This window comes from Heloderma suspectum, chromosome 1 (assembly GCF_057233095.1).
Source record: "Heloderma suspectum isolate Gila_16-S chromosome 1, 16-S_ref, whole genome shotgun sequence".
NCBI lineage: Eukaryota > Metazoa > Chordata > Lepidosauria > Squamata > Helodermatidae > Heloderma > Heloderma suspectum.
In genome coordinates this window covers 256343499-256355772 of record NC_139458.1, presented here as the reverse complement: position 1 = coordinate 256355772, position 12274 = coordinate 256343499, and the positions used below count along the sequence as shown (strand labels likewise).

The window sequence follows — 12274 nt, the reverse complement described above, 5'->3', positions numbered from 1 at the left end:
TAGTTGATAAGGTAGGGGATCCAACCTGAATCTACTACCAATGCAAAATAGGCTGTAGCTTTGTGTGAAGAGTTGCTGACCATTTTACCACAGCCACTCACTCCCTTCCAACAGCTTGGAACTAAACAGGAGAGAGAATAAAACCTAAAATGGAAATAAAAATACTCTGCATACAAGACCAAACAGATACCTGTTCTACAAAGACATCATGGGGTTCTCTACAATTAATCTACAAATGTTGGTTGGCAGCCATACCTCTCACTTGTGGCAGCCTTCCTCTCAGCTGTCATCTGAGTTTCTTCTCTGTAGCTTCCCCATCTCTTACCTGGGTAGATTAAGATTGCCAGTCTTCCTTCAAGTAGGGATGTCACGGGCGCCTGACTGGATCCGGGAATCCATCAGGTGCCCTCCGCCCACGACCCCCGGACTGTGCCCGCTGAGACGCTGTCCTCGCTTACCCCCTGCTTGTACTCGCTTGCACCCTCCCAGACTCACTGCAATCCCATCAGGTGAGTGCCTGCCATTTTCCCGCCTTTGATTTCTATGTAAAAAAGGAAGTTAAAAAAAAAAGTTTGGGGCTGGGAAAGCTTAATATGCGCAATATTAGAGGTATAATCCCTCTAATATTGCGCGTATTACATTTTCCCGGCCCCAAACTGTGCATATTTAAATATGCACATTTTAACTTCCTTTTTTATGTAGAAATCAAAAGTGGGAAAATGGCAGGTGCTCACCTGGATGGGATCGCGGTGAGCCCAGGCAATTAGTTGAGCTTGTGGGCAGTCCGAGTGCGGTTCCGGGGGGGGGGGTGCGAGCAGGGGTGCCACTTCAGTAGGCGCCCGGAGAAGCCAAGCTTGGGTGAGTTCTTACATCCTACCTTCAAGCCCCACATATACTCTCACCGTTTTGATATTACTCAGTGTCTCTCCACCAATCACCTTTTCCAGCACTCTCTTCAAGACAGCAGGCTCCAAGATGGTGGAGTGGGTGAGACAGATGGAGATCAGCCCCTTGATGTTAGTCTGTCTCCACCAAGGACTGTATTGGGGCCCAGAATGCAATAGAGGTGCTAATATAAAGTTGGCATTCTTCCTGTTCTCTCTCTCTCCCCCCCCCCATCCCCAAGTTGGTGGCAGTAAGGGCAACACTTTCTAGAGAGAGTTCTCCTTCTGAAGGGAGATAGGGTCCCCAAGGATTCAGCTGAAAAAATTAAATCTCCTTTAATCTGCACCCATAGCAGTACTGGCTAGTTTAGTCAGTTTGTACTTCGCAAGGGTTATGGTGTCCTTGATTTTGAGCAAGTAGAAAGGTGGCACTCAACAGCAATATACAGGAGAAGAAACTACAACAAAATGAAAAACAAAAGGACAAACATCTAAGATAAGAGTGCAACAAGCATGAGAATAGTATTAAAATTAGTGCTGTGCCGAAAATTTCTCCCACATTTTTTTCGGCCATTCTCATTCAATTTGATAGAAAAGAAAATTGCTTTTAAAAAGAAAAACAGGAGAAATTTCAGAGAAATTCTCATGGGTTGGGTTTGGGGTTCTTGTGCTTACCTTACTTATGAGGTGACCAAGGAGCATGAGTGAGTGTCCTGTCTGTCATCGTACAATAACTTCTGTGGCAGCCAGTAGCCTCCTTGGCTTCCCGCACTTCAGTTAAAGCCATCATGAGGAAGACATCATGAGGCAATTCCTCCCATGGAGGCTTTTTCAGTTCAGAAAGTACAGGTGGCCTGGGAGGCTGTAGGGCAATGGAAAGATGTGCAGTAAAGAGAGAAAACACACACAGCACCCTCGGCCACCTTAGAGTGATTAGGTAAGCTCAAAAACCAAAAGAAATTCAAAATTCTGCCTCAGAGAAGTGGAAGCCTCAACTCATTTGATGCTGTTGCCACCTACAGAAGCAGTGCGATGAACCAAAACCCCTTAGAAAAAAAGAAATAAGTTGTGCTACAGCCCCTGCCTATAGTCGGCCCTATTTGTTAGAGAATTTTCCTCCCCTAGGAGAAATTTGGTGAATTGTTCCCCTAATTTCTCAGCCCATAAATAGGCTGGAGAATTTTGAGAGGGTATTTGTGCACAGCTCTAATTAAAATATCGAATGTATACAACTTTCAAGCTTGCACAGTCTTCAGGGAAATTATATATGTTGATTCTTAGAAGGATACATTTATTTTTAACTAGTAGGGTTTTTTTTCCTGGTAAACTGTTTTTCAAGAACCTTCATAAAATGTTGTTGCCTGAATGATAAAAGACAAGATTAATTTTCCCACTGCTTTACTGGTAATTCCTCTTACAAGCAGAGGGTGTGCATGCTCAGAACTTGGCCAAAGTTGGGTAAGGTTTGTTGTGGGTCCACAAGAACATGAGCAAAAGATAGGAGCTCCAGTTCAGATGAATCCCAAGGGACAGATTCTGGATATTTCGTAGCTCTATTTGGGTGTTAAAAATCTGTCTTACCTCAACATGCAAGAGAGACAGAGAGAGCATCAAGCAATAGAGCAGATGGAATGCATGGTCCCTGGGCCTGGATGCACAGCTGGCATTCATGAGGAAATGAGAGATCCTATAGCCACTCAGCTGACAATCTCAAATACGTGATTGCATCTTTAATTTCTTTTTGTATTCTCATGGCATTTTCACCTTGGGAATCTGTTCCTCTAAGACAGCCTTCTTCAACCTGGTGTCCTTCAGATGTGTTGGACTAAGACTTCCATCATTTCCCAGCCAACATGGAGATGATGGAAGTTGTTGTCAGGATGTGCCCTAGCTGCCTCTTACAGTCTTCTCCAATAGCCAACTCAAGACACAGACAAAAGGATTCTTTTCAAGGCATTAATCCTTTTACAGCTTAATGACTCTTTCAGATGCCAATCACCAGCAACTAAGCAAGGAACAGCACTGGGGAAAGATAGCAGAGTAGCCTATGCTCCGGGTAGGCAGTTGGTCCCGGTTTGAAGGAGAGTCACTTGCAGACCCTGAACTTATGGGCTAGGGAGAGATCCTCCCTCTTTCCCTTGGGTCCTCGGGACGCGACCGTTGCTTGCGTGCCAAATGAGCGCTACGCCTCCTTTCCGCGCCCTCCAGCTGTCATCGCTCCCTGCATCTGCGCCGAGCGTCCAGCAAGCCCCCCTCCAGCGCTCTCTCACTGCCAGGGTCACTATCCCAGGAATGCTGGCAGGAGGAGTCTCTGCCAGCTGCTGTGCTTGTGAGAGATGAGCGAGCTCCTCTCCCACAAATTGCTGTTCCTCCTCAGAATCAGAACTGCTCTGTGGTTCTATTGGCTCAGTTTCCACCCTGACAGTTGTAGTCCCATACATCTGAAGGGCACCGGATTGGAGAAGGCTGCTCAAATGCTTCCCGTTAATGATTGCTCCTTCCTTGGCAAGGTTCCAAATGTTGAGCGGAAGCAAGCCAGAAACCCATCTAGTTCACAGCAGCTTTGGTAATCCTATGTTTTGCTTTCTCTTGGCATTGTTTAATTTTGCTGTCCTCTTAATCTGTACTTCCTCTCTGTCAGAAGAAAATTTAGTTTCCCAGTTTAAACACCACTCAAAATTGTGGATTGGACTGTATCCACTTTAGATAATTAACTATTCAGAAAACTCCATTTTCTTTTATTAAAGCTGGACCAACGTTTGCTTTTGTTTGTTTGTTTTGTTTAAAATATTAAACAATCTTGCCTTTCTGGTGACTTCGGACATTGGAAGTGACCAGAAGGTCAAGCTCAATTCCAGGTCTTCCTGAGACTTACAGGGTGGAACCTCACAGCTCAAGGGTAACACCTGTGGGGGTAGGGACTAGAGCCTGGCAACACTAGGTGGTGGTTGGGTGTGTTTTTCAATATAAATGTTGTTTTATTAGATTCTTAACCTTTAACATCATACGAAAATGAGGAAAACCAAACTGCCCTTGTGGCCCGCCCATCCCCACACCTAACTTTTCTTTAAAGCATTCCTTACCAGTAAAAATACTTGTCTGCAACTTGCTCTTAACAAATCGATCGTCTTTTATAATACATCGTTTAATGCAAATGTTGTTTACGGATGTCAACATAGCTTACGTAGGGAGCTGCCTTATACCGGGTCAGACCATTCATCCATCTGGCTCAGTACTTCTGAGTACTGTACCAGTCTTCCCCAACCTGGTGCCCTCTAGATGTTTGGGGCATCAACTTTCATCAGCCCCAGCCAGCATGGCTAGTCCCCAAATATCCGGAGGGCACCAAGTTGGGGGAGGCTGTTCAATACTGACTCTCCGGGTTTTCAGAAAATAGTATTTTCCTGCTCTACCTGTAGATGCCAGGGATAGATCCAGGGCCTTCTGCGAACAAAGCATCTGCTCTAACCCCGAGTCCAGTTTTCTTCTGAAGTAACAGTATTTATTTTCCCATTGAACAATTGTAGGTTCTTAAGAATTGGCTAGGGAGGCTTTTGCTGCTAACAACAAATTGTTGTTGTTGTTGTTGTTAATAATAATAATTTATTACATTTCTATACCACCCAATAGCCAAAACTCTCTGGGTAGTTTACAAAATAAGGGCTTTCGATCCACTTCCATTTATTTAACAGTATAAAATATGGGTGAACTGTGATAGCATGTCCCCATTATTTTCTGAAGCATACCTTTTACATGTTTCCAAGAGTCTTGAATATATTGGCAGGATTACCGTGCATGGATAAAAGAGCCTGTCTTGACACCATCTTTCTGGTAAAACCAATTACCTAAGTCCTGACGTATTCATGCTTTCTTTTGGTGGATTTAAAGAGGGAGAGAGAGATCAAGCTTTTCCTTTTAATCCCTTTTAACAAGGATCATTTCTATCTTCTCTCATGTGTTTCTCCCTATATTTATTATAACTATATTGGTGTCCACCACTCCAATGTGTGGTCATATTGGTGACCTGTGACACACTCACGACGGCAGCCCTCAGGTAAAGCGCTCACCTGTGTGTTCCACCCATGGCCTGTCATGGATAAACACACTTAGGATGCAATCCTATGGCTGCTGGACAGCGGCTAGACTGCCATAGGATTTTTTGTTTCTGGGAACTGAGCTTGGAGCTAGTGCTCCAAGGTCAGTTCCCACAAATCTGACCCCCCGGGACCTCGTAGGCGGCACGGTTCATCCCTGGCTCCGCGCTCAGAATAACAGTGCAGAGAGGCCAAGAAGGAGGCGTTCCTGGGGGCAGGGAGGGGAGGAGACCACGGAAGCACCGTTACGATGCTTCCTATGCGCCGTCTGCCCACCCCCCCGCTCCGAGATGCCCTGGCTAGAGAGCTGAAATTGGCTGTCTAGCCACAAATGCAAGGCAGCCAGAGTGCAGAGGAGAGGATTCCCTCTGCGCTCTGCCCACCCTGCATTGGATAGTCGGTCACCTCCGAGTTTGGGGCCAGCCAACTATCCCCATAGGATTACACCCTTAGTTTGTGAGTTGACCCATTTGTCTGCCGGCATTTGTTGGCCCTGACTCTGAGCAAATGTGGCACTGGCATGTTCAGTCAGCAGGCAAATGGACTGACTTCCATATTAAGTGCATTTTATATGTAATGTGTTACGGGTGGAATGCATACATGGGCAAGCACCTCACCCTTGGCCACCATGTTTTCTCTCTCTCACACACACACACACATGGAGAGATACTGAAGAACTGGAAGGAAAAGTGGTGGTGGTGGTAGCGGTTTAAGTTTTACGATCAGGGAGAAAGCTGGTAATGGGCCCCAGAGAAAACAGGTTACTACTTTGCTCCTGACTCCTCACCCTGAGATTTAACTCCTTTCTGTGGAGACCAAAACTTTGAGCCTTTGGATCAAAACTTCAGCATATCAGCCCATTTGCCGCAATTAACCCATATAGAATTATGGAGCCGAAGGAGGCCCTGTAGGCCATCCAGTCCAGCTCCCTGCTCGATGCAGGAAATACAAAGCTTGAGCATCCCCAAGAGATAGCTGTCTAGCCTCTGCTTGAAGACCTCCAGAGAGTGTTTGCCTGCAAGCCTTCTAAATCATTCATGCCATTGTCAAACTACTCTTGTCATTGAGAAGTTTGCCCCAATGTTCAACTGAAATCTACCCTCCTGTATCTTAAGCCCATTAAATCTAGTCTTGCCCTCTGGGGCAGCAGAGAACAAGTCTTTGCCCTCTTCTATGTGACAGCCCTTCAGGTCCCCCTTCAATCGTCTCATCTCCAGGCTAAACAAATCCCGTTCCTTCAATCTTTCCTCATAGGACTTGTTTTCCATACCCCTGATCATCTTGGTTGTCCTCATCTGGATCTGTTCCAGTTTGTTTATATCAGGGCTAAACTATATGCTGCATTAAATGTGGAACATGTAGCTGATCCTACCTGTTTTAATTTAGTGTAACCATGTAGGGCCCTGATCTGAATTGAGCCCACTATGCACAGGTAGCAGGGGTTAAGACTTCCTACTCAGCTGCTCTCCTTAGCCTGCGTGTGTGTGTGTGTGCGTGCACGTGTACGTGTGTAGGGGAGGTTTAGTGGGAAGTTTGAACACCCTCTGCCCCGGCATGTGATAGTCTTGATCCAGGACTAACACTAAAGTAAAACAAAAATTGGGATTCGCTACATGCTACGCATTTAATGTAACGTGTAGTTTAGCCCTTACTCTTAAAGTGCAGCACTCAGAACTGAACACAGTACTCCAGATGAAGTCTGACTAGTGCAAGATAATGTGGTTCTGTTACTTCTTGTGACCTGGAAACTATGGTTCTTAACCCAGCCTAAAATCGCATTAGCCTTTTTTGCAAACACATTGCACTGCTGACTCATGTTCAGCTTATGATTGACTATAATCCCAAGATCCCTTTCACATGTACTACTGCCAAGCCAGATGTTCCCCTTTCAATACTTGTGCAATTGATATTTTTTAACCCTAAAAGCAGAATTTTGCATTTGTCTCATAAACCGCTATGATGTAAAGAAAAGAGAGGAAAGGCACTTAAAAATAGAAATCTGACCATAGGGTTCGTGATGTAGCATTCAGTGTGTATTGTCTGATTGCATTCTAGTCCTTTTGGCTGAGTTAATCCTAAATGGAGTCTTTTGTAGAGGACCTGCTACTTAACTGTTATGCTTAGCTAAATAGGATCACAGTGTACTTTTCATTTGTATTGAATTTTCTCCAACATTGTTAACGTTTTTGGGACAGAGGGATACTGTGCTGTAAACCACAACAAACCTTCTGCTCATGTTCTACTGATAATGATGTTATTGGATGGTGAGCATAAAAAAATAAACATTTTGTACCTATAAATGCAGTTGACTTCAGTTTGACTTAGTAAATTTAAATTGGGTAGCTGGGCTTTCTTTTATAGCAACAAAGGAAGATACAGTAACAAATGAATACAACTTAGTATATCAGATGGCCATCTTTGGGAATGGGAACAGTTAAAAGAAAAACGCTCTAGCAACTACTTCAAGAATAAAAAATGCATTGTCTTTTCATTGCCATTTTATTTTCCAGGGTATTGTGCATTACAAATGTATTCTCAAAATCAGTCATGGAAATGTATGTGTTTTTAGCACAGTGACTTTCTTTAACAACTGGTGAAGTCCGAAAGCAGATTGTTAAGCTATTTTCCGCAGGAGAACCCGTTCACTATCTTGACCAGAGCTAGATCTACACTAGTGTTTTTTATGGGTACTGAAGTGCATTGATAATTGTTGGGGCACGTTACGCATTCTGTATACTGCTTTTCTAGCATTATTTCGCACTTTTTATTCTGTATTATTCAAAATACCACAACAGATGTCACAGTGTGTGTTTCGAGGTATAAATGTGCAAGAGGGATATAACATCACCATGATGTAAATGGGAGTGGTGTTGATTTTCTAACACGACCTTCGCTAACCTGGAGCTCTCCAGATGTTTTAGACTGTAAGTCCCATTAGCCCCAGCCCACATGGTCAGGGGTGAAGGGAACAGTAGTCCAAAACATCTGGTTGGGGAAGGCTGTAATCCAACAGATGGTTTCTTTTTCTTCCTTCGCCTGTGCAGTAGCAAATGCTGTGGGGATGCAAACCACATTGATGGAAACATCTCAGTATCACTGTAGTTTCACACTAGCTTTTACTGTAATACAGGATGGTTCAAATTGCCACACATGCAAAGATGTTGGTTCTCCTGCATATTAAAAAAGGTAAAGGTGTCCCCAACCAGTCGTGTCCGACTCTAGGGTGTGGTGCTCATCTCCATTTCTAAGCTGAAGAGCCAGTGCTGTCCGAAGACGCTTCTGTGGTCATGTGGCCGGCATGACTGAACACCAAGGTGCATGGAACGCTGTTACCTTTCCCATCGAAGCAGTACCTATTTATCGACTTGCAATTTCTTGCTTTCGAACTGCTAGGTTGGCAGGAGCTGGGACTGAAGACGGGAGCTCACTCCGTCACGCAGCACTCGGGTCTCGAACTGCTGTCCTGCTGACCTTCCAGTCTGCAGATCAGCGTCTTAACCACTAAGCCACTGCGGCCCCCTCCTGCGTATTGGTAGTTCTCAAATTCAGTGTAAGTTGTTTTTTTTAGAGGTTTTCCTTTGCAAGTATATGAAGCGGGCAGTGTGTGTGTGTGTGTGCATGTGTGTGTGTGGTTGTTGAACTTGGAGTCCTGGTATGATGGGTATTTTTATGAACTTTGGAATGAGAAGGCATTAGTCTGACAGGACTGGCATGGACTATCATTTGGAGAGTGCTGTGTTCAGAATTGGCCACTGAATCCTAAATGCTGATTGGTGCTATCAGGACAGCTTGCAGTGCTCCGTCTCTGCATCTCCACAGTGACTTTGCATAAGTAGTCATTTTTGTGGGCTTTTACTGGTGTTGCCATTACTACTTGCTGAACGAGATGTATTAATGCAGCAGTGTTAGAATTAAGATTGTGCATTTCATTTATACGACACTCTTCTTCCCAAGCGTCTGAGCATCGAAGGTACGATTCTCTAGCGATTTCTCATCCAGGCATTTTATAAGGCCAGATCTAAGTTAGCTTCTAGAATTTCTTCCTGTGTCTCCAAGGCCATTTTCTGGGCCATTCTCTGGATGTCCTGCACTTGTTAATACTTTTAAAGCTAGGATGCTAAGAACCACGAGTGGAGTTTGGCTCATGGAACAGGGTTTTCCCTGCTCCATGCAGTAGCATCTTGTACACTCCCCCAAAGCAGCTTCTGGGGTTTGAGGACCCTCTGGAATGGTGTTTAGCATAGCCCATAAAGCTGTAGCAACAGGGGGAAGCAGAACCCCTCATTGTGTGAACAGAAAGGTCCCATTGGATCCGAGGCTGTGTCTTCAATCCTAAATGCACTTACTAGGGAGTAAGCCCCATTCAACACAGTGGGGCTTTTTCTGAGTCAACATTTTTTTACTTAATTGTTTATTTAGAGTATTTTTATCCCACTCCTCAGCCAAAAATCCTCCCAGAGCAACTTAATCAGTAAAACAAGGCGTCCCTGCCCACAGGCTTACAGTCTGAAAGATTGTACGGCACACAAGGAAAAAGGAAGAGGGAGGGAAGAGGGAAAATTTAAGACTTTCAGCAGGGTTGGTGGAATGGCCCTGCCTGTCCCTCTCATCTCTCTCAATACAGCTTTGCTGGAATGGCTACTGGAGATGACATGCATAGGACTGCACTGTAACGTCTGATCGTCTGATGAATACTTTCTGAAATGGACAAAGAGTTCATTTGTACATTAAAAAAAAAAGCATTGCAGATATAAAGCCTCAGTTTAAAATGACAAATGTCTTCTTATCTAAGAATGGGCTTAGCTACTAAACGGGGCCATATGAAGTAAGTCTTTATCCTTTAGGGGTTACCTGGCTTCTTTCAGTTCTCTTTGAATTGCTCTTAGATGAAACAGTAGAACTGCACCACTATTGATCGCAATGACAATTCTAATCTGCTGATCACAAATAAGGTTTGGGATAACTCTGGGCACCCCACCCCCATTGAACACCTTGAAGGAAAGGCAACATAAGGATATGATAAATAATAAAGAACATTTGTTATTCACACTCTCTGAACTTCTATTATGCCCCTGCGACTGTAGCACTCAGCCAAATTATATGATCATAATCTGGATTTTTTTTTTTAAGGTGGTGGGGGTGCTAGGAGTATGGAAAGCCATTTTGTGTATCAAAAAGCTATTGATTGTAGCTGTTTGATTGTAGCTATTGATTGTAGCTGTTAGTTTAATATTTAAATGAATGTATGAATGCTGACAAGCCAATCAGCCAAAGTACTTTAATTTACATGAATGAAGTAACCCATGTAAATGGGACTAAAATGACTTTGAATTCACCTTAGGTGGGATGTGGATTGGTTTATGGATCACACAGTTTTCTTGAGTGTATCGTTGGTCTTCAGATTAATCATTTCTCCTAATACCGATTGAATGTTCCCCTTGCTTATGTTTTCCTGCACTTCCTCCACAAGAGGGAGGTATCAACAGGCTTGGGGTAAACCTGAAGTTTGCAGTAGGGATGTACAAGAATTTTGTTTCTGCTCACAAAACATGCAAGCATGCCATATTTGTAAGACTGAATGCAAGCATGAGCAGAAGAACGTGTCCGCCGAAAACGTTTGCAAATTCTCGAATGTGTGCTCGCATTTGATTTGTGCAAATTTCCCCATTCGCGCAAAATGAACAGAGATCACAAATGCGAGCCCAAATCAAGGAGAGATGAGCAATGGGCTGATGCTCAAAGAATCGTGGTGAGCCTGAACATCGGTCGTTTGCCCATCCCTAGTGTTCAGAGGTATGAAAATTTTAAGAGAAAAACAGCCCAATGATAACTCAGTGGTACAGAATGTCAGCGGAATGAGAGAGGAGAGGCAGCCTAACATTTGGGAGGGGAAATGGCAGGGGAAGAAAGGAAAGAAAGCCAGATCGGAGGGGGAATGGAATGGAGTGGCTGGAGAAGGAGGGGAGGGAGGAAGAGAGACACAGAGAACTACTCCAAACCATGTCATTGACTGGATAGAGTACCCTGGTTCATATTGAGAAGCTATTTTAAATGTTCCCAGGATCAGAAGTTAGAGCTTCCCATAAACATCAATGGAGACATCCAAGATTTTAATATAGATGGGACTGGGCACGAGTTTGTCCACACACACAAACACACGAAGAAAAAAAAGAGAGGGGAAAACCCAGGAGTGGCTGGAACCCCGAAAGACTCCACACTGTAACATTTTGTTGCAGAGCCTTACTTGTAATTACATAGGGCATTACATTGTAATTACATATCCAAGACTGCCGCTGTGCCTCTTCTTGTTCTGTTGCACCAACTGGACCAGCCTCTCGTGCACCAGGAAGCGATTGCTTCCTAAAGCATCCCTGGAAATGAGCAGAAACACTCATTTCTGGAATGGGACAGGTCAGCGGAGCTTCCTTCTGTGAGCTCCGTTGCCCTGCCCTGTTCCATCAATGACTGTTTCAGCTCATTTCCTGCTCCTTTGGGATCCTCTAGTTTCCCATTGCTTTAACAGTGGGCCTGCTAGCTTGCATGCAGCATTGGATAGTGCCCATAGTGTAGAGCAGCCTTCCCCAACTGGGTGCCCTCCAGGTGTTTTGGACTTCAACTCCCACTTGCCCCAGCCAGCATGGCCAGTTGTCATGAATGCTGGGAACTGTAGTCAAAACATCTGGAGGGCACCAGGTTGGAGAAGGGTGGTGTAGAGGTAATGGTTGACTGTTTAATTATTTTCTCTAGTGCAGTTTGGCTTGCCTTGTCTTCCCCCTACTCTATATAATTAGCTTTCATGTATCACAAACAATGGACGCAGAGTCATTTGTATTCTTAATGACTGTCATATTACTTTGGAGTACATGATGTTCTTTAATGTAATAATAGTAGGTTCTTTTCTTCTGCAGTTCTGCCATTGTTACTACATCTGTACACATATAACTGTCTGTTTTGTCTTGATTTTTTTTTTTTGTAAACTCCCTATATATGAGAATCAGTGATGCTGAAACCCTATAGGATTTTTGTGCACGCATGAAATGAGTGTTTACCAAGAATGGGCTGGAGTAACTGTTCATTTGTGCTGTGGAAACTTACTTTCCCACAGCCTGATATTAATGTATGCACATATCATTCCGATAATTGAAATTAGAAGCTTCTTAAAGGAGGAAGAAACCAATGGACAGAGACAGGGAGAGGGAGAGAGTAGTAGTTCTGTATATTCACATTGGCCCAGTTTGCATGTCACAGCAAGGCAGATTGATTTCTTTTTTAAAAAAAAATCTGGCTTACCGTGAA

The 12274-nt window shown here is 44.0% G+C and overlaps 1 protein-coding gene across 21 annotated transcripts in view; it reads left to right on the top strand.

Moving 5' to 3' along the window:
- The window catches only part of PLCB4 (phospholipase C beta 4), a 250510-nt gene that overhangs the window by 116670 nt on the left and 121566 nt on the right, over positions 1-12274 (top strand). Inside the window, exon 7 of one of the 21 annotated variants that reach the window (XM_084825031.1) lies at positions 8372-8528. The exons of the other annotated variants lie outside the window; for them this stretch is intronic. The gene's annotated coding sequence lies outside the window, so the exon portion shown is untranslated. The remainder of the gene's footprint in view (positions 1-8371; positions 8529-12274) is intronic. 21 annotated transcript variants of the gene reach the window in all.